Consider the following 24,670-nt stretch of genomic DNA (forward strand, 5'->3'; position numbering starts at 1 on the left):
TAGGGAAACGTCATTAACAATATAATGAAAAAATAAATTTCCTAATACTAATTTGCATGCAAACTTGAAACGGCTTGTGCTAAATCAGTTTTAATCCAAATGAGCTCAAATTTTCAGAGGACACTCAGAACATGGTGAAGAATCAGATGAGCACTGTGGAGCAAAATTGATTTTTTGAACCACCCTATTGATCATGTGAAGTAAATACAATTGTACCATTTTGGTACAGATTTATCACATTAAAGTCCATTTTTCGTCATTACAAAAAATAACGTGTGCAACTCGTTGCAAAACTCGATTTTTTCAGCACTCGTAGTATTTATCCAACTCGGCAAGCCTCAGTTGCACAAACTACTATCTCCTTCTATCAAAATGAGTTTACTTTTCCTTGGAGGCATTATAACTTACGAATGGTTAGATTTTCAAGATTTCCTCATTGATCGATTCGTCATGGGATCAGCAGTGTTTGTACACACTAAGAGATCAATTTGAATGAGAAAAGTTTAAAAAAATGTCCAAATGCACCGGTTTCATGAATTCTGAGGAAAGCCATCATGCTCAAACTGAAATCGATCTAGAGTGCGACGCTGCAATCAACTAAATAATTGACAGATTGAAAATACAACCCAAGCGAGATCGGGCAGGATCAGTGCCGTAGCCACGGGGGTGGTTTTGGACATACCCCCCCCCAGAGACAAAATTTTTAAAAGAATTTTTTTTCCAAAAAAAAAAAGAATTTCTGAAAACCCCCCCGACCAATTTTCTGGCTACGCCATTGGGCAGGTTCACCTAGTTTCTATAAAAGTGAGTTAACGTTTTATTTGAGGCAATATAACTCCCGAATAGATGGATGGAATTGCAAGATTTCCTCACTTGTCGATTCGTATTTTGATCAGCTGCGTAATATGTATGAAAAGATAGAACATTTCGCTGAAAAAGTTGAACAAATGCAAAAATACTACGTTTTGAGTTCTGAAGAAAACCATGAAGCTTGAACTAAAATCAATCTAGAAGGCGACGATGCAATCTAGATACTAGACGATTGACTAGGTCAAAAGAAAACCCATAGCAATATCGGGCAGGTTTGTTCAGTTTTTAATAAATCGATACGTTAAATTTGCGGTTCAAATGTAAATTTTAGCTCAACAAATTTTTTTTCTCGGTTTTTTCATTTTTCTAGTGGAATTATCAATGATTTGCTTTATATAAACAATGCTGATCTCAAGACGAATCGATTAGCGAATAAATATTGCAAATCGAATCATCCTTTTGTGATAAAGAATAACCTCAATTATTTTTTATTTATATAGAAAGATAACAGGGGCATTCACTTAATAGCGTAAGCAACTGCGTATCTGATTATAGAAATGTTTCAAATCAAGAAAGTCAGAAACGTGTGACCGAGTCCCGTTCAGTGACACTGTAAAATACATGGTCAAGTATGGAATTATGCAATGAATTATATCTAAATAAATTTTGATATTAGTCGATATTAAAAGAAATCAAATCGCAACCACTATTCACTTGGATGGAAGTGCAATTTGCACCAGTTCTGATCAATCACGGAGTAGCAGCAACCATTGATATGTACATTCGGTCTAAGCTAAGCTAATCAATATTAAAAGAAATCAGAGTATGCGATTTCACCGGTGGGTTTAAACTGAGGTACGGTGGGGCACGTGACTCACTATATTGTATATTTTCTCGAAATATGAATTTTTCGTCAATTATAATAATTTATTCTCAAATTCATTTCGGAATTGCGTTAGGGCTTCCTCCGAATTTTCTCCTAGAATTCCAATGGGGTTTTTATTGGAGGATGTCTTGTTGAAGTTTTGTAAATTTATTCTGGAATTCCGTAGGAATGTCCTTCAGGAGTACCTTCGGAAATTTGTCTCAAAACATCTTCCGAAATTCCATTATGAATTTCTGGAAGGAAATTCCTTCCAAGTATTCCATCGATAATTCATTAAAAATCTCCTAAAAGGTGTTCTCAGAAATTCTCCCAAGTTTTTTTTCGTCAATTCCATTTCATTGAAAATTCCTCCAATACAGCTGGATCTGGACACGTGGTTGAAATCCATTGAGTTGTTGATAAACCTGAACTTTCACAACTTCATAATCCCCAAACCCTTTATTTATTTTTATTTTTGTGAATTTTTCGTAGTTTTAACTCATTATTTTGTTGCCGCTATAGGTCATAATCGACTAAAATCGAACCGCGTAAAAATAATACTAGGTGTAAATGTGTCAGAGAATTCTCCACGAGTTCCTTGAGAAATTATTTTAGGAACTCGCACAGCAAACATATTTTTCCGATATTTCCGTAAAATTGGCGTTTTATTGCTGAAACTCAGCAAATTATTCACTAAAATAAAGCTAATAAACGCCATTCTTGCCGGAATATTAGTTATTTGCTTTGCCCAAAACGTGATTGTATTGGTTGGTAGGGTAAGTCCTAGGAAGCCCTGGCTTGATGATGAACTTATTTCATCTCTATAAAAGATTCCTCTCCGTCGAACCTTGTCGTGGTCCTGGGTAATAAAACGAAATCTTTTGCGCTGTTCCAGCAAGGGTGGGTGAACACTGAATTCCACCGGATTTTGTTCCTTATTTACATGCCGAGTTTAGAATGTTTTTTCAGAGGCTCTGCAACATTAAAAGATCTACAAGATCATTCAGTTCATGTTAGGTAAAAGGTTGAGATAAAGGTTGAGTAAAGGGTAAAAGGTTGAGATAAAAGGCTTAGATACTCAAAATGCCCGTTCGCCTTTGGCAATAAGACCCATCCCCGACGCAGTGTGTCCGAGGAGTCTAAGGTAGGGAAAACAGATGAAGTTCTCAACACTTGTCTCTATACCACAGAGATCGCAGTAGGACCGGAAAGGGGCCCACCGAAGTTGTGGGAGACCCTTGTATGACCGGTCTGGAGCCTCGATATAGTTACCTGCTCCTTGGAGTGGTGCCCTTAACCTTCCTCAGAAATGTTGGCTTACTGTTAGTCCAGAGTCGAGCCCCATCCTGGCCGACGACACTTCTTGTCCTCTTTATCACATCGACCTGCGGGACGGAACGAGAATAGCGTTGACCCTCGTGTCCAACAGGGTCGGCGACAGTGTTTCCACTGATGCCACAATGGCCGGGGATCCAGGGGTAATAGGTGTTCGGCGTCATGTCTGCGAGAATTCCCTGGATGTTTGGGTGTATCACCCCCAGGAGCGCGATGGGCTTGTTTGCCGGGAGTGTGGACTGCGGCCGCAACGAAGAAAATGCAGAAAATACGCTACTTGGAGCAGTTGGTTGGGGATCCTCTGTGTTGTCACCCCTTCGGAAACGAGCGACGATGTAATTGTCGACCTTGGCTGGAGGCATCAGCTAGGTTTTCGCTCCGTATCAGTAAACGCACGCCACTGGGGGAAGACCGGTGCCAGCCACGTTTCGTAAGATCCGTAGGGTGACCTTGTCGAGGAGAAGGATCTCCTTTGCGACAGATAGCCGTGGGGACTCTGTTCCTGAAAGGAGTGATGTCGGCATCTACACACGCTTGCCAATAAACATTGTTTGCTAATACGAACGTTTTTTTTCAAACCTAAAGTAGTCTTCCACGACAAAAAAGTAGCTTATCCAGCTAAAACTGTTTGTTGGGTTCTGCAGAGGTGGAAGGAAAAAGGCCGGAGGCTAATACATAATTATCAAAAACGGGTGTCAGGACGCCAATGAAGGAATTTTCAGAGGATGTTTCGAAGCCATCTTTGAAAGAATTTTTAAAGGAATTCCTCGATAACGTATTTCCGAGATTATTTGAGAGAATGTCCATGACACTTGTGATGAAACAAATAAAATAAAATTACTAGTTTTTACAAGTTACAAATACAAATATAAATTGAATATTTTTCTAAAATTCAAATATATGATAAAATTGTTTAAAAAAAATCCTTTATTTTTGGTAAATTTTTAATGGAACTTTCAAAAGAACTGCTGCAGGATATTAGAAGGAATACTGAAAAAATTGAGGAATTTTTTCGAGTAATTTAAGCATTTCTTCGTAAATTCCCCTAGGAATTTCTTCGTTCTTTAGTAGTGTATGGTTTTACTAAAGAATTTTTAAGGGATTTTTAGAAGAAATAACTAAATAATTGTCTAAAGGAGTTTGGATTTTCTTTTTATTCTGGGGGAGTACCCTAAAGAATTCCAATACGAAATTTTAAAGGAATTTCTGCACGGATGCAGAATGAAAGAATTTTTGAAGGAAAACCTGAAGGGATTTTCTTTAAAAAAATGTCAAGGATTTGCTTTCTAACGAAATTTCTAAAAGATTTTCTTAATGGATTCCCAAATAAATTCTGAGAGGAATTTTCAAATGAATTCCAAGGTTTGAAATTCCAATTTTTGAAGGTATTCTTAAAAAAATTAAAGAAATTTTCCAAAATAATTTCTGAACAGATCCCGAAGGAATTCGTAAAGAAATTTCTGGAAGAGTTGCTAAACAATCCGAGGAATGTCCAAAGAAACACCTGGAGCAATTTCCTTTAGGAATTTTTGAAATAGGTTCGGAAGAAATTTCTGATGGAATTTCTGAAAGACTTTCCAAAAAAATCCTAATGAAATAAATATTTTTTTGAAGAAATTCCTAAGGGAATTTCCAAAGCAATCGTAAAAAAGCCAAAGGAATCACTAAATAAATGTCTGAAAGAATTTCCGGAGAAAAATCCTAAGAAATTTTCGAAATAATGCCTTGGCGGCTTTTCTAAAGTTTTCATGGAAGAATTTCTGAAGATATTCCTGGGGAAGCTCAGAAAGAATTCCTGAGAGAAATTCCAAAAAAGTTCTTAGAGCATTAAGTTTTTCATGGAATTCCTGAATTCATTTCCGATGTAATTTCCAGAGGACTTTTCGATGAAATTCATTAGAATGTAAAAAAAATTCCTGTAGGAGTTTTGGTATGAATTACTGGAGGAATTTCTAAAAGATTTTAAAAAAGGTTTTGCCCCACCATTATCTGAAATCTGCCCCCCCGTGTGCGATATTCAAACATGTCGGAAATATTAATATTTACATATGAAAAATCTTTTAGTACCGATTCCTAGCCTTTTTTCAATACAAAGAATTACATATTATTTAATAATAGGGGAAATGTTTGAAAATCCATAAAAATAGTCATACAACTAGTATGCGAAAGTATCAAAGTATCAAGAAATAAAAAACACAGTTCCGGAAAATAACATTAAATATGTTTGAGGTAAATGCTTTGTAATTTACCTGTAACGTGGTATATGGATCACCAGATAAGAAGAAATTCTTGGGCTTGGTTTCTGCGTGTGCAATACGTCAATATTTCTGCAAAGTAAATTAAGGTGAACTCGGATTGGTTTATGGCGCCACACCAATTCCTGTGCAATAACTTTTCGCGCCTTGTTTTTCCAAGGGATGTGTACATATAGCGCTTTTGATTTTACCCAGACCATCGTATACCACAACGAAGAAGGCAAACTTTGTCTTGTTCGCATGTTTACAATATTATTTTTTATATATATTTAGCTCTGCCATTAAAATTTGTACGTGCGTCAATGCGTGCCGGGTTTGTGATGTATTGATTTACAGCCAGATACCTAGCTTCTAGCTCATTCTTCCAATTCATATGATCCATGCCACAGTTTCTGTTTAAAAAACCATCCAAAAGATTGTGATCTGACAAGCATTCCATTTAGAAATGAATGGAGCAGAGCAGAGTTATGATGAGTTTGTCTTCGTATCGAGCACGCTGCTTACGACGGTCAATACATACCTACCTACCTACCAGCTAGACATCGGATCCATCTCACTCCATCCAGCAATGTTTATCGGCAACGCCGGGGAATACTAAGATTGTATATTAATTTGGCAAATACGCACGGCCAATACGCAATCTGGCGATATAAAAAAGCAAAACTCTCGAATAAACAGTGAACTTGAGTTGATGATTCTCGGAAAAAATCACAAACATCGTTATTTATTGGAATCCGCGGTTTTGTTTGGATTTGAAAGAGCGTCATTCGGTTTGTTCGATTTTCAACAAACGATACAAATATTAGTCAAGATCCGCTTTCGTAAAAAAATGTTTCTCAAGTTAATATTCACATTCATCACATAGTAGTTGACTTTATAGATTGATCAAAGCTTACCATTCTAAATTTAATTAGATTTTTTATTATTAGATTAGGAAAAATGTCGAACTGAGTGTATTTATTGTGTTTATAATATAAGCCATCGATCCGGCCCAGAAGGAAACAAACAAATCACTTTCCTTTTCTTAGTTTTGAGTATGGCGAACATGGAAGCAGCTTAGCGACGTATCGTATTTAACCTCGACTAAGATCGAAACACATTTGCTACGTTACAAAAAAGCAATGAAATCATTGCTAGACTTGTAAAAGCCTTTCTTTGAATCGTCACACAAACAGTTCCCCCAATTCGCGCGTATCAAAAATCCGGATCAATTAGCAATCTGCTGAGATTTGCTGCTGAATAACTTCTTTACATAAAGCATGAACAACCATAATTTTCTTTTCTCTGAAAACCTGTCATATAATTATTGACAACCGAAAGTTGGAATTTAACCCGGCCAATCCCGGGTAGAAAATATCGCCATTAAAAACGGAATTCGAATGTGTGGAAGTGTACAAGCCAACCGACATTATGAACCGGTTCTCCAGTGCTTCGATTTTTTATGAATGCCAAACGAATTCAAGTGGCACTCTAATCGTATACAGAAAGCTGATAAAGAAATTCCTTTCTCCTAGTTCTTGTTGTCGTGTGCATTGCTTTTTACTTTTTACGATAGTGCACCTGTATGTATTGTTATTGTGTAGCATCACAGCATCGTTTATGGATGGTAGCATTGCACACATTATTCACCATGTTCCACAGGAAGACACCCGTCGTTCTCTTAAAAAAAAATCCATTTTTCTACGGAATGCTATTTGCATCGACAAAAGATAATCTCTAAGGTGCTTGAAGTGAAGTCGAAACGAGTAGGAAAAAGGCACTTTCCCAAAATCCGGATTAGGATAATATTATGATGATTATTATCGGATGAGACAATGACGCTAGAACTGTACCAATTCACTCCAATCTGCCTTGATTTGATGATTGCTGAGCACTCGAAGTTATGTACCTTAGGTTTCGTAACGTAATATTCTTCACTTTAGTTTCGCATACACAATTTCCGCAGTCGGCTTAATTTCCGCAGAATTGTTCACTTTCATATGAATTATTTCCCACCAAGCAACAGATATTTTATACACAGCCTCCGGTCTTGCGCACGCTTGGATGCACTTTTCTCTTTGCTAATTTATTTTAATCTCCCAACTCAATCTTGTGCTCTTTACGTACACGTTCTTCCACCATTCATTCGGAACCAAATTGTTTGAAACAACTTCACTGAATCATGTGCACAACGCGTCGAATAGTCGCGGTAAAATCGAAATAAATTCTTGCGTCGCGCAACTTCGCTACCCGTAAAGGTTTAATTTCTTCGTTATACTCGTTAGAAATCTGAAATATCCCGTCGTCTAATTAACATACATAATCGTATGCTCTGTGTCGCTTTCTACTCTATACTCGGATTCGCGGGATGCTTCCACTGCGCTCGGCGTTCGTTGAGTGACTGTCCAGCCTGCGCCCGACTGGGTTAAGTCCCTTTAGCCGGTTATCACTTCAACATCATTCACACAGTGTCGGGAACGTGATGTACGTATGAATTGGTTAAAAAAGCCGTTCAGCTATATGTATACTACACTTGACATACCATGCAGAGAAACAGGAGAAATATATGCTAAGTAGAAAACTCTTGGGAGGTTTAGTGAGTCACTTACACAATTCCAGCAGAATAGTTTGTTAGGGAAGGGATGTAAGATGAATGTTTTTTTTTGACAACGGCTCAGAATATAGAAAATGTCGATTTGAGTATATAGTATGTTACAAATTTGTATAACAATGCACAATGATTGTTATCGATACAAATACTACTTTCACGATTTCTGATCGCCGTATAGAAATTTTAATAAAACTTTGATAAATTGTATGATATAGTATTGCAGATTCAGAGATGTGAAATCACAAGGCCTTTCGTTTGGAAGTATGTAGATCAAGAACGACACAGTTTCTTTATCTGGACTTCATGTCATCATCAAAATTAAGCTCTGAGGTTTGTTTTTTTTTGTATGAGGAAAGAGTTATTGCTAAATAAAATAAATAAGAGAGGATCGACATGCAACCCTGAAGAACACCCAATGTTTCTTTAAAAGAATTTGATTTTGTCAACTCTAGTAAGATAATATGATCCAAAACGGAACATCATAGTAGAATAACTTTTAAAATTCTGTAAATTCTTGACTTGTTTTTTGGGAATTGAAGCATTTGACATAAAAAATCGGAGTAGCAACCATAGATATTTAAAAGGAGGAGGTTTTCACCCTTCAAAAAAGCTGAAACGTCGGGAAAATCAAAACTCATCGTTTTGAATATACAAGACTGAAAAAGCCAAAAAATCCAGCATCCATAGAAATGTGAAGTCAGTCAAAGCTAAGCTACCTAAGCTAATAGAGCATTTGACATAAAACAAATACGGTGCAACAGGAACGACCACACACAAAAAGGAATAAAATGTTATGGTGAAATTGAACCGGAAATGTGAATGCTAATAGAAAAGTCAAATTATAGGCGAATTTCATAGTTCATAATTTCATAATTTCAAAAGGTCGAAAGGATAGAAGGTCGAAAAGGACAGAAAGTTGAAAAGATAAAAGGTTGATATGGACAAAAGGTCGAAAGAAAGAAAAAAGGTTGAAGAAGGAAGAAGAAAGAAGAAAAAAGGAAGAAGTAAGGCAGAAGGAACAATGAAAAAGAAAGAAGGAAGAATGAAGAAAGAATAATGAAGACGGGTGAAGGAAAAAGGAATAGGGAAGGAAGAAAAAAGAATGATGAAGTAAGGAAGAAGGAATGAGGAAGCAGGTAGAAGTATGAATAATGAAGGAAGAAGAAGAAAAGAAGAAACAAAGAAGAAGGAAGAAAAAAAGATGAAGAAGAAAGAAGAAAAAAAAGAAGGAAGTCCTTTTCGACCTTTTGTCCTTTTTGAAATTTTGTCCTTTCGACCATTTGTCCCTTCGACCTTTTGTCCTTCGATCGTTTGTCCCTAACCCTTAAAGATAAACATATCAATTTTGTGGCTATGTGGGGATATGCTGATTGCAGAGACAATGACCACCGGGAAACGACTTCCACGGAGACTTTTTTTGGTCACGCAAGGAATGCGTAAAATGGCTCCTTACAGGTATGTATTTCGATGGCTGATTCTTAATAACTAATATTCACTGTTTTCATAATTTTATTCACTGTCTATATTTTCTTTGTTCGAAAAGAAGCCAACGATATTCAACAGCAAACAACTCAGCCAAAGTATACTTAACCTTCCCAATGCATTAGAAAATAGTTACACATTGTGCATTGGGGTCCATTCGGACCCAAGATTTCATCACGATCACAAAAACTCAAATTTCAAAACTCAATTTTCGATCTTTAGGCACCAAACGAAAGCTGTAGATTCCAATAACAAGCTCATGGGGTGATTCATTCAAATTGATTACTCTAGTCCCCGGGAAACATGTACCAAATAGGTACTGTTTGAGCTTCTCAATTTGGCACCAAATTTTCGAGTTTCGTATTATGAAACATAAAATTGCTTGCAATTATGTGCTCCCAACTGTATTTGCTATCTTGTATATGACATTTCTGGGAAATTTATCCTTCTAGCGGTCCTCAGAGAGCCCTCTGGAAGATACGGAACTTCCGTAAAATGGTCAATTCACAAAGGTTAATCCCAGAGCTTCGCGGTTTTTTGATAACCATTCATTCTGGCAAATTGTGGATGCAATCAATAGTAAAAGTCTTCTGTGCCCTCCAAATGTCCCAGAAACGGTCCCCCGGAAGATCCGGAACATTCGTAAAAGTGACCAATTCCAAAAGTTTATCTCAGAGCTTCGTGGTTTTTTCGTAATCATTCATTCCAGCAAATTGTGTGTGCAATCATTAGTAAATGTTTTCTGCGACCACCAAGTCCCTTCATGTTCCAGAAACGGTCCCCCAGAAGATCCGGAACATTCGTAAAAGTGGCCAATTCCAAAAGTTCATCCCAGAGCTTCGCTATTTTTTGGTAACCATTCATTCTGGCAAATTGTGGGTGCAATCAATAGTAGATATCGACTGTGACCCCCAAATGTCCCAGAAACGGTCCCCCGGAAGACCTGGAACTTTTGTAAAAGTGGCCAATTCCAAAAGTTTATCTCAGAGTTTTGTGATTTTTTGGTAACCATTCATTCTGGCAAATTGTGGGTGCAATAAATATCAATGAAGTCTTCAGTAACCTACGGTCATCCGGCGTGGCAGCGTTCCTCCTTGAATTTTGAATAAACATTGCTTGAATAAACTTTTGGAATTGACCACTTTTACGAATGAACCGGATCTCCCGGAGGACCGTCTCTGCACTTGAAGGTCACAGAAGACTTTCCCTATTAATTTTCCAGAATAAAAGGTTACGAAAAAAATCGCTGTGTTGAAGTTTTGGAATTGTCCACTTTTACGGATGCTCCAGATTTTCCGAAGGATTGTTTCTGCGACATTTGTAGACCACAGAAGACTTTCATTATTGATTGCACTCACAATTCGCCAGAATGGATGGTTTCGGAAAAATCGCAATGCTCTGAGGTGAACTTTTGGAATTGGCTACTTTCACGGATGTTCCATATCTTCCGGAAGACCGTTTCTGTGGCATTTGCATGTCACAGAAGATTTTCATTATTGATTGCATCCATAATTCGCCAGGATATATTATTATGAAAAAATTACAAAGCTGTGGGACGAACTTTTGGAATTGTCCATTTTTTCGGGTGTTCCGGATCTTCCGGAGTACCTTTCCGGGACATTTGGGGGTCACAGAAGACTTCTACTATTGATTGCACCCACAATTTGCCAGACTGAATGGTTATCAGAAAATCGCAAAGCTCTGGGATGAACTTTTGGAATTGGTTATTTTACGTATGTTCCGGATCTTCCGGAGAACCGTTTGTTGGACATTTGTAGGTCACAGAAGGTTTTTACTATTGATTGCACCCACAATTTGCGAAGCTCTGGGATGAACTTTTGGAACACGGAGACGAGCCAGCTTCGGGCTGAAAGTCTCCCTAATAAAGACATAGAAAAAACTTTTGGTACTGGCCAATTTTACGGAAGTTCCGGAGAACCATTTCTGTGGCATTTGGAGGTCACAGAAGACATTTACTATAGATTGCAACCACAATTTGCCAGAATGAATGGTTACGAAAAAATCGTGGAGCTCTGGAATTAACTTTTAGAATTGGCCATTTTACGGATAATCCGGATCTTCCGGAGGACCGTTTCTGGGACATTTGGGGGTCACAGAAGACTGGGCCCCCGGGCCCCCACAAATCTTATTGCGTTGCGTTGCGTTGCAACGGAGTATTTCGTAGATTGCATACTGATAGTTGTCATGTATATTCTTTACCTTTCTTACCCCAATTGCTTATGGATTTCCATTTGGGATTCAATGGAAATCCAATTGGGGGTCCAAAATGATAAAACATGAAAGCTATCATTGCCGGCCACGCCCATATTCTCCGTTACTAGGAAAGGGAAGGAAATGATGATATGACATCTACTTAACGAGAGGTCAGCGACTCACCGACGCCCTCATAGATGTCAAGGAATTGGATGGTGGGTAGGGTATGTGGTTTAGGAGTATCATTATAAGCAAATGATAGAAAATTTGTGGAAATACGTTGGGAGTGACTTTGCTAAGAAATTTATGTCACTCCATTATCCTTGCCGAGGAGATTCCTCGGATGGGGCCAAAGTATTAGCCTTGCCCTGGCTAATAGCATCGGACTAAGCGCCTTCGCTCGCTCTCTGAAACGAAAAAGAGCAAAAGAAATTAAATTCCCTTCCCTGATATGATAATGATTTTGATCAACAAATGAATTCTAAGTGGATGAATAAATGATCAAACGGCTGCAAACAAGCCTCTATTGTCGTAGCAGAAGCAAACCCGCCTCAATACGACAGGTAGAAGCACATGCAGAAGCATTGCTGCTAAGCTTCCATCGTCCCTTCGGTACAATCCAGAAAGTAATGTTTCAGGAGATGTTCTCGTAAAACAGAGAAACATTAAGAAGCAACTAAACGAAATGTATAAGAACGAGGAGATGGAAGTATAGAGAATGAGGCTTTAAATAAGGAGAGCGAGGGGTAAGCAATGAAACGAAGAATTATACTTAATTGAAACCTGCGATAGCGCACAGTGTAATAAAAGCTTGGAGCAACTGATATATGAAACATATGAAACCGGAACCAATCCGTGACTCCGTCAGGATAGTGGATGAACAAGAAATGTTTCTAAGGTCTCTCCCCATCTTATAACTCGTAGGGACCTGCAATTTTGGAGTTTTCTTATCTTGTATATCTACTTTCGAAAAAAAAAAAATGAAATATTGATTGGTGAAAGTCGATTTTCCGATTAATGTCCGCCTTAATCCCCATAGTGAGTTGTTCCTGCACACAGTAAAAACTTTCTGACTTTATTTCAATAAGAGGCCCATGAAAATATAAACCATTATTTCAACATCGTCTTTCTGCATTCTGAATACTTTCCAATGAAAATGACAAGTGAAATAAACAACGTAAATGATAAATATTTGCAGCATATTTTGAATCTCCATAGGAAAACTGTAAACAACTGCAACAAACGAGTCACATACCACTACAATTATTAGGTAATATTCCCGGGCCCCCACAAATCTTATGTACCAAAACCAACCTTTTTTGTACATTTTGGGGCCCTATTCCGGCTAAATCCGGCCCTGTTGGGATCATCGGAGCACATATTTGCAAGCAATTTTATGTTTCATAATACGAAACTCGAAAATTTGGTGCCAAATTGAGAAGCTCAAACAGTACCTCTTTAGGTCAGGTTCCCCGGGGACTAGAGTGGTCAATTTGGATGAATCACCTTATGAGCTTATTATTGGAACCTACAGCTTTCGTTTGGTGCCGGTGCCTAAAGATCGAAAATCGGTTGAAATTTGAGTTTTTGTGATCGTGATGAAATCTTGGGTCCAAATGGACCCCAATGCACAATGTGTCACTTTTTTTGTGGCGCCTCTCCTAGATGTCGCTGGAAGCTGATTTTCTCAGGGAATCTTAGTTTCCGAAAGTTCAGAATTTTCAGAATTTTTCAGATTTTTATCTCGTTGCGTTACAAAGTTACAGCGGTGTTTTGGGTGTGCTTGGGTCAAAATGCACCCCAATGCACTAGGAAGGTTAATAAGTATAGTATTACTTATGCACTGTACAAATGTACAAACATTGGTGGTACAAAATGAAACTCGAACGCATTTTCGGGTACAAGTATACATTTCATGCGTATCTGTATGAACAAGGTTAAGGTACACCGGGGCAAGCTGCAACGGTTTTTTCAAAGTTGAGCACCGTCCACTTGTTACCAGAATTTAACATTGGACAGGTCAAGAAAGATGCTCGATTATATTTCAATTGTGTTCATAATCATCTTCTGGAAGGAGGAGACTATGACACAATTTTAGAGAAAACCCTCCTCCAGCGCTACATTACCCAAGTAGCACATGCAACATCTTCCTAAAAGCACCTTGTTTCTCTTCAGTTTCATTAGAGGCATTGGAAAACATCAAAGCATCGAAAAGTTGCATCAAGATGTCAAAAACGTTCGAATTATGATCAATGTTTCATTAAAATTGCAATGCAGTACGCATTTGCCATTTGGAAACAAACAAACAAAGAATACTGCACTTCATGTTGCAAACACGAAACAAAATAATTAAGTTGCATATTTATTACCATGTAACTTCAATGCGTCTTTCAAAATTTAATTGTTTGTTTAAATTAAGTTTCAGATAAGTTGAATGTGTCTTCATGTTTAGTTCAGCATCGTTCAACGTTTTGACAACTCACATTTTTTTTTTCCTGTGATGGTGCAATCAAGTAACAGGAAACCCGAGTACAAAACTTCATAATCGTATGGTTTATATGGTGAGTCAGCATGCAGTCCCTTCGAAGTGTTGAGCGGTGCTGTGGTCTGTGGTCCATCACAAGATTTATTATTCGAATCGAGTTTTATTTTGTTTTTTTTTCCGCTGTAGTATTTTGCAACATTATTGCAATTTTACTTCTTATTTTGAAATCTCATCACATGAAGGCCTTACAAAGTATACGAAGTATACAAAGTAACGGAAGCCATCCACAGAAACTTCTATACTATCTAGCAAAACTACAAAATGCCAGATAACCACGAACAGTATGCAAGTAAATTGTTATCCGCGGTGGTAGCATATAACAGTGGTCACATAATGCAGACGTCCATTGAGGTTCAATCAAGTTTGAAAAACAGAACATAAATACTACTTTGAACTAGTTCGTAGTTTTATTTTTTGTTGATTTCAAATGTTAAAGAGTGATATAATGTTCTTAAATTTAATAATACTTCTTCTTATTGGCATTATATCAACCACTCTGGCAAATGCCGCCTCGGAGCTTAGTGTTCATTTAGCACTTCCATAGTTATTACTGCGAGGTTTATAGTCTAAGTTATCATTTTCGCTTTCGTATATCATGAGGCTACGATGATACTGTGGGGTTGGTGTAAAATACCTCCATCGTGTATTTGTAGGGGTACTCCTTAACATGTTAGAGGTTGAATGAATTGGGATTCATTCACCCGTTTACCGATATCATTATGCACAATTCTTCAACGGTTGTTGATCAGCACAAAGCAAGCCATGACTTATCCTCTTCCAGTCATAGACCATCGGATGAGCTGGACGTGGACAGGACATTCAGCATCGGCTTTGTAAATCGGCCGATTGGTGTATTTTCAGCTCCCACAGATACTTTATGCCCAGGGAAGGCGAGAATATTTTCTAGACAAGGCCGGGAATCGTCAGGAAAAGCATCAGGAAAAAAAGTAGTGGTTGGATTTTGTATAACTTGTTTCAAAAAATTAAAAAAAAATCAGAAAAGGTTTTTAGGCTCAAATTATTACATTAAATAGTAAAAAAGTCAAAATTTCACCGATAAAAAATTTCAATCGACGCAGATCCTTAAACTAGAGCTTGAGCTTGAGCTTGATTCACAGGGAACCAACAGAAGTTTGTTTGGGACTAGCACACATCTTCAATGTACAAGTACTGGTGATCTCATTTGTTAGGTCATACTGGCGCCTGCCACGTCAGAATGCAAGTCAATGTAGGGAAGGGGGAGGAAATGATGATGCAATCACTTGCCCACTGCAAGCCGAATATACCTCTGCACTTGCCACGAGTTCATACGGAATTTTGTTGAAATTTTTGGGTAAGATTCGGGAGGCAGATGTCCGTCTTGGTTAACGAGCTGCTAAAGTGATTATTGCTAGAATACTCAAGTTGAAGGTATAGGATAGAAATGGAAACGGTATAGAAGTCCATTTCCAGTTCTAGCGATTGCTAGAACATGAGGAATATAGAGAAAGATACAAAGTAGGGGAATGGAACGGATCTGGGATTGAACCCACGACCATATGACTACCAAGCCCGTCTCGACGCAGATCTTTAAACTAGAGGTCAAAAACTATGATCTAACGGCTTAACATCCGAGGTGGATTCACTTTGCTTAATAGTTGCCTTTAAACATAGCGTGAAACAATTAAAGATTGTGCTTTGAGTATCTGCAATTTCCCGGGAATGGCAATCAGAATGCGTTTTTTTGCTAAAAAAAAAAATCAAAGCATTTGGTCATTTCCGGTCTAAATTACAGCTTCCATTTCAACTTACTCCGCATTTCAACTTGCCCCGGTGTACCTTACAGATCGAGTATACGGACATCTGCACTCATCGTGTTTCATGTTCGTTTGGGAAGACTTGTAGACCCGACTACGTCAGACAGCGCTACATTATGCAGAACTCTGCACGTAAAAGCTTTGTACTGCGCTTCAAAGAGGCTGCCGAATTTGTCCTGAACTCCATTGCGTCTAAAAGCGCCCCACAGATTTTCGTGGTTCAGACGATTGAAAGATTTTTCATAATCCATGAATACCAAAAAGAGGGACTCTTGGAATTCGTTGACCTGCTTCATGATGATACAGAACGTGACGATATGGTCCACATATGATCTTCCGGAGTGGAATCCTGCCTGCTGCCGTCGGAGAATCGTGTCTATCTTCTCCTGTATCAGATTCAAGGTAACTTTGCACAGAATTTTGAGAACAATGCACCGTAACATGATGCCCCGCCAATTGTCGCATACAAACAGATTCTAATTTTTCGGGACCTGCACTTAGATGCATCCAGTTGGCCGAAAAAGTCATGATTTCCAAGATTTTGGATACCCCATGGGACCTCGTTGAATTTCATACTTCAGATGGCTGCTCCCATCTCCTGCAATGATAAATCTTCTAAGTTGACGTGGGTAATGCGTCACAACTTGCTCAGATGTTGATAGTTGGGATTAAAGAAGTTGTTTGAAGTGCTCGAACCAACATTTCAGCTGATCAGTTGGGTCGGTGAATAACTGACCCGTCGCGTCTTTCACCGGCATACTCAGATTCATGCTTGCTCCACTCAGGCGTCGTGAGATATCGTAGAGGAGGCGAATATCGGCAGTTGGTGCAGCTTACTCCCCTTAGTCGGCCAGTTAGCCCACCCACGCTTTTTCTAGAGTCGAATATCAATGAAAGGACTCTTGCTTGGCTACTCTGGCTCATTCCCGCTCTATCGGGGCCTTTGCTTCTCTATCCTTTTCAATCTTCTGTCAGGCAGCATCTGTGATCCACTCTTTCCGCGGAGTGCGCAGCTCACCCATGTTGTTCTCGCTTGTTTCGATAAAGGCGATCTTGATGGCCGTCCACTGCTCTACTATTAGAAGGTGATGCAGATGTGGTCGATTTTTTCAATCAACAAGTATATAACAATATATCAATAACAATCTTCCTTAATCTATACCAAAGAGCAACTACAACTAACCAGTGTCTGTTTACTACCCATCTTCTGTCCACGCCTAGGTGTCGCACGCTATCTGATATTCCAACCCTTCTCCTTAGTGTGGACGCTTCGCAATACTCCTGGCCCCTCCTAACCCCGAGCCTCTTGAGCTCCTCCTCGCCGAAACAACTTCTGGCCCAATTCTGTTACTCGTACAAGTGGCCCTCACTCCGAAGTTTGCACGCCAACCACTCTAGCACATACGCCGGGGCAGCAGGAGCTATACCCAAGGGCTTTACGACCCTTTCCCACGACCTCTGCGACATACGTCAAAGTATCAGGAAAATACTTAGGAGATAGATCCGGAAATTCTTTTGGAAATGCATCCTATAAAATCCTATAGGGAAACCTTAATAAATACTTGCGTCTTGAGAGCTTCTTCGAAATATACTTAACGAGTTATTTAAAGAATTGCTTGGTCGGAATTCCTACGGGATACCTTCCGAAACTCCCTTAGGGGTCTTTCACAAATTACGTAACGATGAAGGGGAGGAGGGGTCGCCGAGCGTTACGTTCCATACAAAAAAATTAAACCTTTCATACAAAAAGTGTTACGAGGGGGAGGGGGGTCCAAAATCACCAGATTTAGCGTTACGTAATTTTAGAAAGAACCCTTAGGAGAATTCCTTTAGAAATTTCTTTTGGATATTGCTCCATAAATTCCTGCGAATTTCACAAAGCTATTCGGAAGTTCGAATATATTATGCGTAAGATTAGTTTGGAGTTATCGGCTGCCTAGGACGTGGTGGGGTTTGGCAGTCAAAAAGCAGTCTACAAAAAGCTAAATGTTTCCGCAAGCAGGCCCTACCCAAGCGACCGTATGCCGCTCAAAGCGCACAGGAGCCCAGTGAGTGCCGATTGAGATGGGGAGTGTCCCTACTTCGGTAGGGTAGTGCGTGTGCTGCTTCAGCAGAGAGCGAGTGCTCTGCTTGTGTTGAGGCTGGAGTGTCTTAGTGCGTCACCACTATTCTCACATCGAGGTACGGCAGAAGTAGTGAGTGTAGACTGCGCATGCTGAGGCAGGAGTGTCGAAGCCTCGTATCGTTGATTGGTCCCATACCGCTATTGACACCTCGAGACATGCCAGTGGAGTGTTAGGGTGAGCACCCAAATAAGACCCACATGGGGCGAGTTACATTTGGAGAAGCTGCTTCGGCGGCAGGGTGGTAGTGGGTTGAACCCACACACCCACAGTCAGGCACATGTGGTGTACGGAGAGTGCCCCTACTTCGGTGGGGTAGCGCGTGGTCTGCTTCGGCAGAAGTGTAAGTGATCAGCCTGTGCTGAGGAAGGAGTGTCGTAGCGGATAATCGCTATCGTTACCCCGTGGCATGGCTGAAGTTTGTGCATAGACTACACATGCTGAGGTAGGCGTCTCTTAGCGTAGTATCTGTTGGCCCTGTGAGTTACCGCTATTGACTCTTCGAGGCATGGTATGTAGTGGAGTGTTAGCATGAGCATCCAAGTAAGTCTCAAATGAGTGCCTGCGTGAATGAGGACATTAAGTACAGCCTATTCTCCAGAAGTAATGCTGGAAAGCTGCCCCGGGGGGAATTAGGATTGGTGCCCAAAGAGGGTTTTGTGAGTGAGAGTCCCACACTCCAGTACACTGCCAGGTGGTAGCTTGGCAACTACTACGCGTGTGTTAGGTCAGTGCATAATGCATTACTCCTTGTAAAAAAAGTGGTCCGACACATATGCTTGCACGACGCCTCTCGATGCTCCTGTTGCGATTTGTAGCTCCTTATGGACTCCTGCTGACCAGTTAGCAACCTCTCTAACATTTCGACCTCTTGAAGAATTACTTCCTGGGCCGTTCCTGGGTCGTTCCTGGGTCGTTCCTGGGCCCAAAACCTGTTGAAGATAAGGGATCCACCCCAAGAACCTTCTCCTAAATCTTTACCATCTATACCAAAGAGCAACTACAACTAACAGCTGCCTGCTTCCTACCCATCTTCCGTTCACGCCGAGGTGTAGCACACTATCTTATATTCTAACATAACCGTCAGCATCATTCCGTGCCGATAGTTCGAACGAGCCAGACGTGTGCTGTGTCTCATCGCGGGTTTTGTGCGGTAGTGCGAGTTTATTGTGTGGTGCCTACTCTACGGATCCAAGGCGATCACTGTCGGCGAGCGAAGTAGCTGCTTCTGGCGACGCCAGTGAAGCAGGTTATTGTTTCTGCTGCTACTCTACAGCAGCAGCAGCGCAGATAAGTGGAAGGCATTGTTTTATTGTTCTCCCATATCTCTGATACAGAGTGGGATTAATTATAATAAATTAATTTAGTTTTTTTTTACTTTTTTTTCTAATTTGCTATTAGTTCTAAGTTAGCATAAGAATTAATTGTCCTTCCACCTTGCGAGGTGAGAATGGAGGCAGAGACTATGGGGGGCGATAGTCCTCCAAAAGATGTCCGCACACGATTGTACCATGCGGCTTCGCCTGGGCCTTGGGTTGTTTACTTTCGGCAGAAAGTGAAAAGTTTAGACTTTCTCGGCATTAAGCGAGATTTGACGCGTCGTTTTACGAAGCTTGATTTTAATCAGATCAACAGGAACAAGCTACGAATCACCGCACCTACATATCAGGTGGCGAACGAAATTGCTAAAGACAAGGCCTACAATGTAGAATATTTAGTTTATGTCCCCTCGCGGGAGGTCGAAATCGAAGGTGTGATCAACGCAGCGAGCCTGACTTGCAAGGATGTACTTGCGGGAAAAGGCCGCTTAAAGAACGCAATGGAGTCTACCGTGGATATTCTGGATTGCAAGGAATTGCATTCAGCAACCATGGTAGATGGCAAAAAGTATATTCTAAGTCAGGCTCGCTTCGGGTGACGTTTGCCGGTTCGATTCTCCCAAAATATGTCGATTTAGAGAATATGTTGTTTCCGGTGCGTCTTTTTGTACTAAGGGTATTTAATTGTACCAATTGCAAAACAACTTGGTCACACTGCCGAGTTTTAGGACAACAAACCACGTTGTGGTAAATGTTTGAAAGACATCGGGAGGAATCTCCCTGCCAGCAACAAGCCACAAAATGTGCTTATTGCGGTATGGCTCCTGCCCATGGTTTCCAAGATTGCCTCGGGTGTACAGAAAGCGCACCCAAAAAGTGAAGCGCTCGTTGGTACAGCGCTCCAAAAGCAGACTTATGCATGGAAATGGTTAAAGCGCAAGACACATCCGCCGATACCACTGCAAAGGCTGCTATTTCAGCCTACCGTTCAAGTAAGTGATTATTATGATTCCATATGCATTGACGCATTGGACTCTGACGAAGCTTATATGGATGTTTCTACGGAGGTACACGTGCCCGAAAAGAGGAAGCAACCTGTCTTCCCTGGGATCGCGCCGTAAGAAATCAAAAGTCATCCATAAAAGCTTACCCAAATTTGAAGGTAATGAGGGATTATTTAAAATCCTGAAGCAACCTGCTCTTCACTGCTCCTTTGGATCCATCTTGCAGCAAAGACATTCCCGCCATTGCTCAAAACCGATGTTTCCAAGAAACATCCGGCTAGGAGAATCAATGAAAGAAAAACTACAATTCGTTCTTCCCAAAAAAGTACTTTCACCCGTCCAAGCGAGGATTGATCTCCTTTAAGGACCTTGTGGACCGTTTCTTTTGAATTTATTCAATATTCCGAATTCATTGAGGCCAATCATTGACCTCTTTATGTACCAACAGTGGAAAAAGTTATCTGAAGCAATTGACTGTTTCATGGCCCTTCTTGCAGGAATTGTATCTTTCGATGGATAATACGGCCAATACCCAAGATACAATCACTGTGCTGCAGTGGAACTGTCATAGTCTGAAAATAAATTAGACGTGTTCAAGTTTTGATTCCGCAATTCCGATTGCGACATATTTTGCACTTTGTGAAACATGGCTTTCTTCCGAAGACGAAATCAACTTCCACGATTTTAATATTATCTTCGCCAAGATCGGAAATGATCATTATGGTGGCGTTCTTTTGGGGATCAAAAATGCTACTCCTTCTACAGAATTCCATTCCGACTGGTAATGGCTTAGAAATCGTCGCAATGCCAAGTAAATGTGAAGAATAAAGATCTTTGCATAGCTTCAGTGAACATTCCTCCAAATGCCTCTCTTAATCGTCGACATCTTTGGAGCACAGTCTCCCTTTTATCATCTCCAGTGTTGATATTGGGAGATATGAACGCACATGGTATTGGATGGGGCAAAACGTATGACGATTATAGAGCGCCTGTTTTCTATGATTTGTGCGACAATTTCAACTTGAATATTTTGAACACTGGTGAGGTAACTCTAGGACCAAATGGTCAACAAAGCCGTATTGATCTGTCTTTATGTTCAAATTCACTATCGTTAGATTGCACGTGGAAGGTTATCCAAGATCCCCACGGCAGTGACAATATGCCGATAGTTACTACAATTAAAAGTAGCTATCAACAATCTGAGCCAGTTAATGTTCCTTTTGACCTCACGAAGAACATTGACTGGCAAAAATTTGCATCGGCGGTAAATATTGGTATTGAATCAACTGATGTGCTTCCACCGCTGGATAAATATCGATTCCTTACCGAATTAATTAAAAAGCGCACTAGAAGTTTTCCAGTAAAACGACGCGCGTTCCAAGTACATCTGTCATAAGAAGCTGACCAGCCACTCCTGGATGGGATGATGAATCGTACTAAGTTGTATTCTGAGAAATCTGATGCTCTTCAAGGCTTTCCGTAAATACCGGAAGGTTTGAGCTTTTCAGAAGAGTATTTGAGGCTTGAAAGAAAGCTCAAAAATCTTCTCAAGGCAAAAAACGTACGCTACTGCTGGCGACGTTTTGTCGAGAAGACTATCATCGCGAGAAACATCAATGAGAACACTTTAAAAAACGGGCCACAACATGCGGAACCAAATTTCCTTCAACGAAAGGGAAGAATACTCTAAACGATGGGTATTCAAATTCGCAAAAAAGGTCTGTCCAGATTCCGTACCAGCAGAACCGCTATTTCGAGAATCAGTCAATGATCCCGGTTCTTGGAACAGGATACCATTCTCACGTTGAACTTTCTATGTCTCTTCTTTCATCGAATAACTCTGCTCCGGGATGCGATAACATCAAATTCAATCTTCTGAAAAACCTCCCAGATATCGCAAGTAAAAAAGACGATTACTTTGACCTGTACAACTGTTTCATGGAGTACAACATTGTGCCACCTGAATGGCGACAGGTGAAAGTGATAGCTATTCAAAAGCCTTGGGAAACCAGCGTCTAATCATACAATGGTCACACCGACCGATTGCCATGCTATCGTGCATGAGAAAAATTATTGGAGAAAATGATCCTTCTCAGAATCGACCATTGGGTCGGAGCAAAATACATTACTGTCAAATACCTAGTTTGATTCTTTTCGTAAAGGTAAAGGAACAAACGATTGTCTATCGTTGCTCTCTTCAGATATACAACTGGCCTTTGCGCACAAGAGAGTAATTGGCTTCAGTATTCTTGGATATTATAAGAATAGCACAATTCAGTTTCCATTGAAGTACTGTCAGACAATCTGCAAGCAGTAATGGTTCTACCCGTATTTTAAATAATTTCTTGTACAATTTGTTGTCAGAAAAAAAAATGAACTTCGCACTCGGCACTCTAACAACTTGCAGAAATAGCTACATTGGGCCTTCCCCAAGGTTCCGTGTTTAAGTCCCTTGCTTTATAATTTCTATGTGTAAAGATATTGGACAATTGTTTAGAAGGACAATGCACGCTCAGACAACTCTGCAGATGATGCCGTGGTCTCTCTAAGAGGTCCATGTGTGCAGCTGTCTTGCAAGGACCATTGCAAAGTACCTTAGATAATCTGACTGTTTGGGCCAGACATTTAGGGATCGAGTTTTCACCGCAAAAAACTCAGTTGGGTTGTAGTTTACTAAGAAGCGGTATCTCTGCTCAACTGAAAACTCAAGCTGTTGAATGATGACATCAACCAATCTTTATCTTCTAAATACCTTTGGGGTCGTGTTTGATTCCAAATGTACCTGGAAACTCCATACTGAGTATTTGATACAAAAATGCCGGAAAAGGATCCATTTCTCTACGTTCTATCTCCGGAACATGGTGGGTGCTCACCCGGAAGACCTCATCAAAACTCTATAGAACGACTATTCTCTCTGTTTTGAGAGTACCGTCCTTCTGCTTCCTCTCCAGCAGTGCTTGATTGCCACCTGATCAAATTGGAACGAATTCAGTATCGTTGTTTGCGTATTGCCCTTGGCTGCATGCATTCGACGCATAACATGAGCCTGGAGGAATTGCTTGCTGGAGTCACTCCTTTAAAAGCACCGTTACTGGGAGCTCTCACCTAGAATACTCTCATCAAATGTGGAACAAGTAAAACACACTTGTTCTAGATAACTTCGATAATATGCTTCTGGAACTAACTCTTGTCGTTCAAGATTCTGAAGAAGTTTATCTCAACTACATATCATCAGATCTTTGTCTTCCGTGTTATAATCCCCTCGAGTTCACTTCACCAACGACAGTTCCTCAATTACATTGATCTGTCCATGAAACATGCTATTCAAGGAATACCAGATCATCTTCGACAAAATATCTATTCCTCACTTTTTCTGCTAAAATATGAACATGTCGAATTGCAACAAAAGATATTTTCACTGATGGTTTCTCGCATCAACGACACTCCACTGGGCTTCGGTAAAAGTTTTTCAATGTAACAATCAACCAATTTCTTCCGAAAACTTCAGGAACCGTGTTCGGTTTGTGTTGCTGGAGCTGGCAACGAATTAACTTCTGCTTTGGGGATAATTTCTTTAAATCAGCCCGTAGACCATTATTTCATCTTCTCGGATAGTCTTAGTTCTATCGAGGTACTCCGGTCGATGAAACCTGTTAAGCACGCATCTTTACTTTCTTTAGCAAACGCATAAGAGAGCAGGATGCGTGGCTTTTGAATCGAAAGATCATTCAAGATTACCTTTTTAGGCTTTGGGTCCCTTCTCACTGCTCCAATCTTACGGCAGCAATGAGGAAAGGGCAAGACTCGCTGGCAAACGGAGTGGGCGCACAGTGAAGGTGCGGAGGTTTATGATAGACACCTCAGAGCAACGATGAGTTTTCCTATTAGTCCGTCAGAGTACTCTTTCAAAGCGGCAAAGAAATTGGACACAACAACGAACTTGTGGACGGTGGCATATTTTCTATAGTTCCAAAAGTTTCTGGAAGCGAGCGTAATTCAGAGGTGAGGACTTAAGTCGAGGTTTGGCTCAGTGATGTCGAGACTTTCATGTCTCAATCACTATATTCACTAAACGCACACATCTGTACAGTGTAGTAGAATAAACTCTTGTCGATAGCAACTGCAGTGTAGGTGCGGAGCCGGTTGGTGATGATATCGATCACGTAGTTTGGTCTCGCTCGGAAAAATGACGCCTTCCAGGAGAGCAATTATTGCCACCCTAGTGGGCTCCGAGGTAAAACAACCCTTCAGGGAAGTTCGCTGAGATGTTTGGGGAGGATCGTGATGTGGTCTATATGCAGGCTATTTATGGCAATTTTCAGTTGTGCTTCT

At 40.2% G+C, this 24,670-nt stretch overlaps 1 protein-coding gene across 5 annotated transcripts in view; it reads right to left on the minus strand.

Moving 5' to 3' along the window:
* LOC134210934 (NAD(+) hydrolase sarm1) overlaps positions 1-24,670 on the minus strand; it is a 178,731-nt gene that overhangs the window by 77,580 nt on the left and 76,481 nt on the right. The window contains exon 1 of one of the 5 annotated variants that reach the window (XM_062687380.1): positions 7,154-7,632. The exons of 3 other annotated variants lie outside the window; for them this stretch is intronic. The gene's annotated coding sequence lies outside the window, so the exon portion shown is untranslated. Of the gene's footprint in view, positions 1-7,097; positions 7,633-24,670 lie in introns of those variants that run through there. One more of the 5 variants, XM_062687379.1, reaches the window with a different exon arrangement.

This window comes from Armigeres subalbatus, chromosome 2, assembly GCF_024139115.2.
Source record: "Armigeres subalbatus isolate Guangzhou_Male chromosome 2, GZ_Asu_2, whole genome shotgun sequence".
In the NCBI taxonomy this organism is placed as follows: domain Eukaryota; kingdom Metazoa; phylum Arthropoda; class Insecta; order Diptera; family Culicidae; genus Armigeres; species Armigeres subalbatus.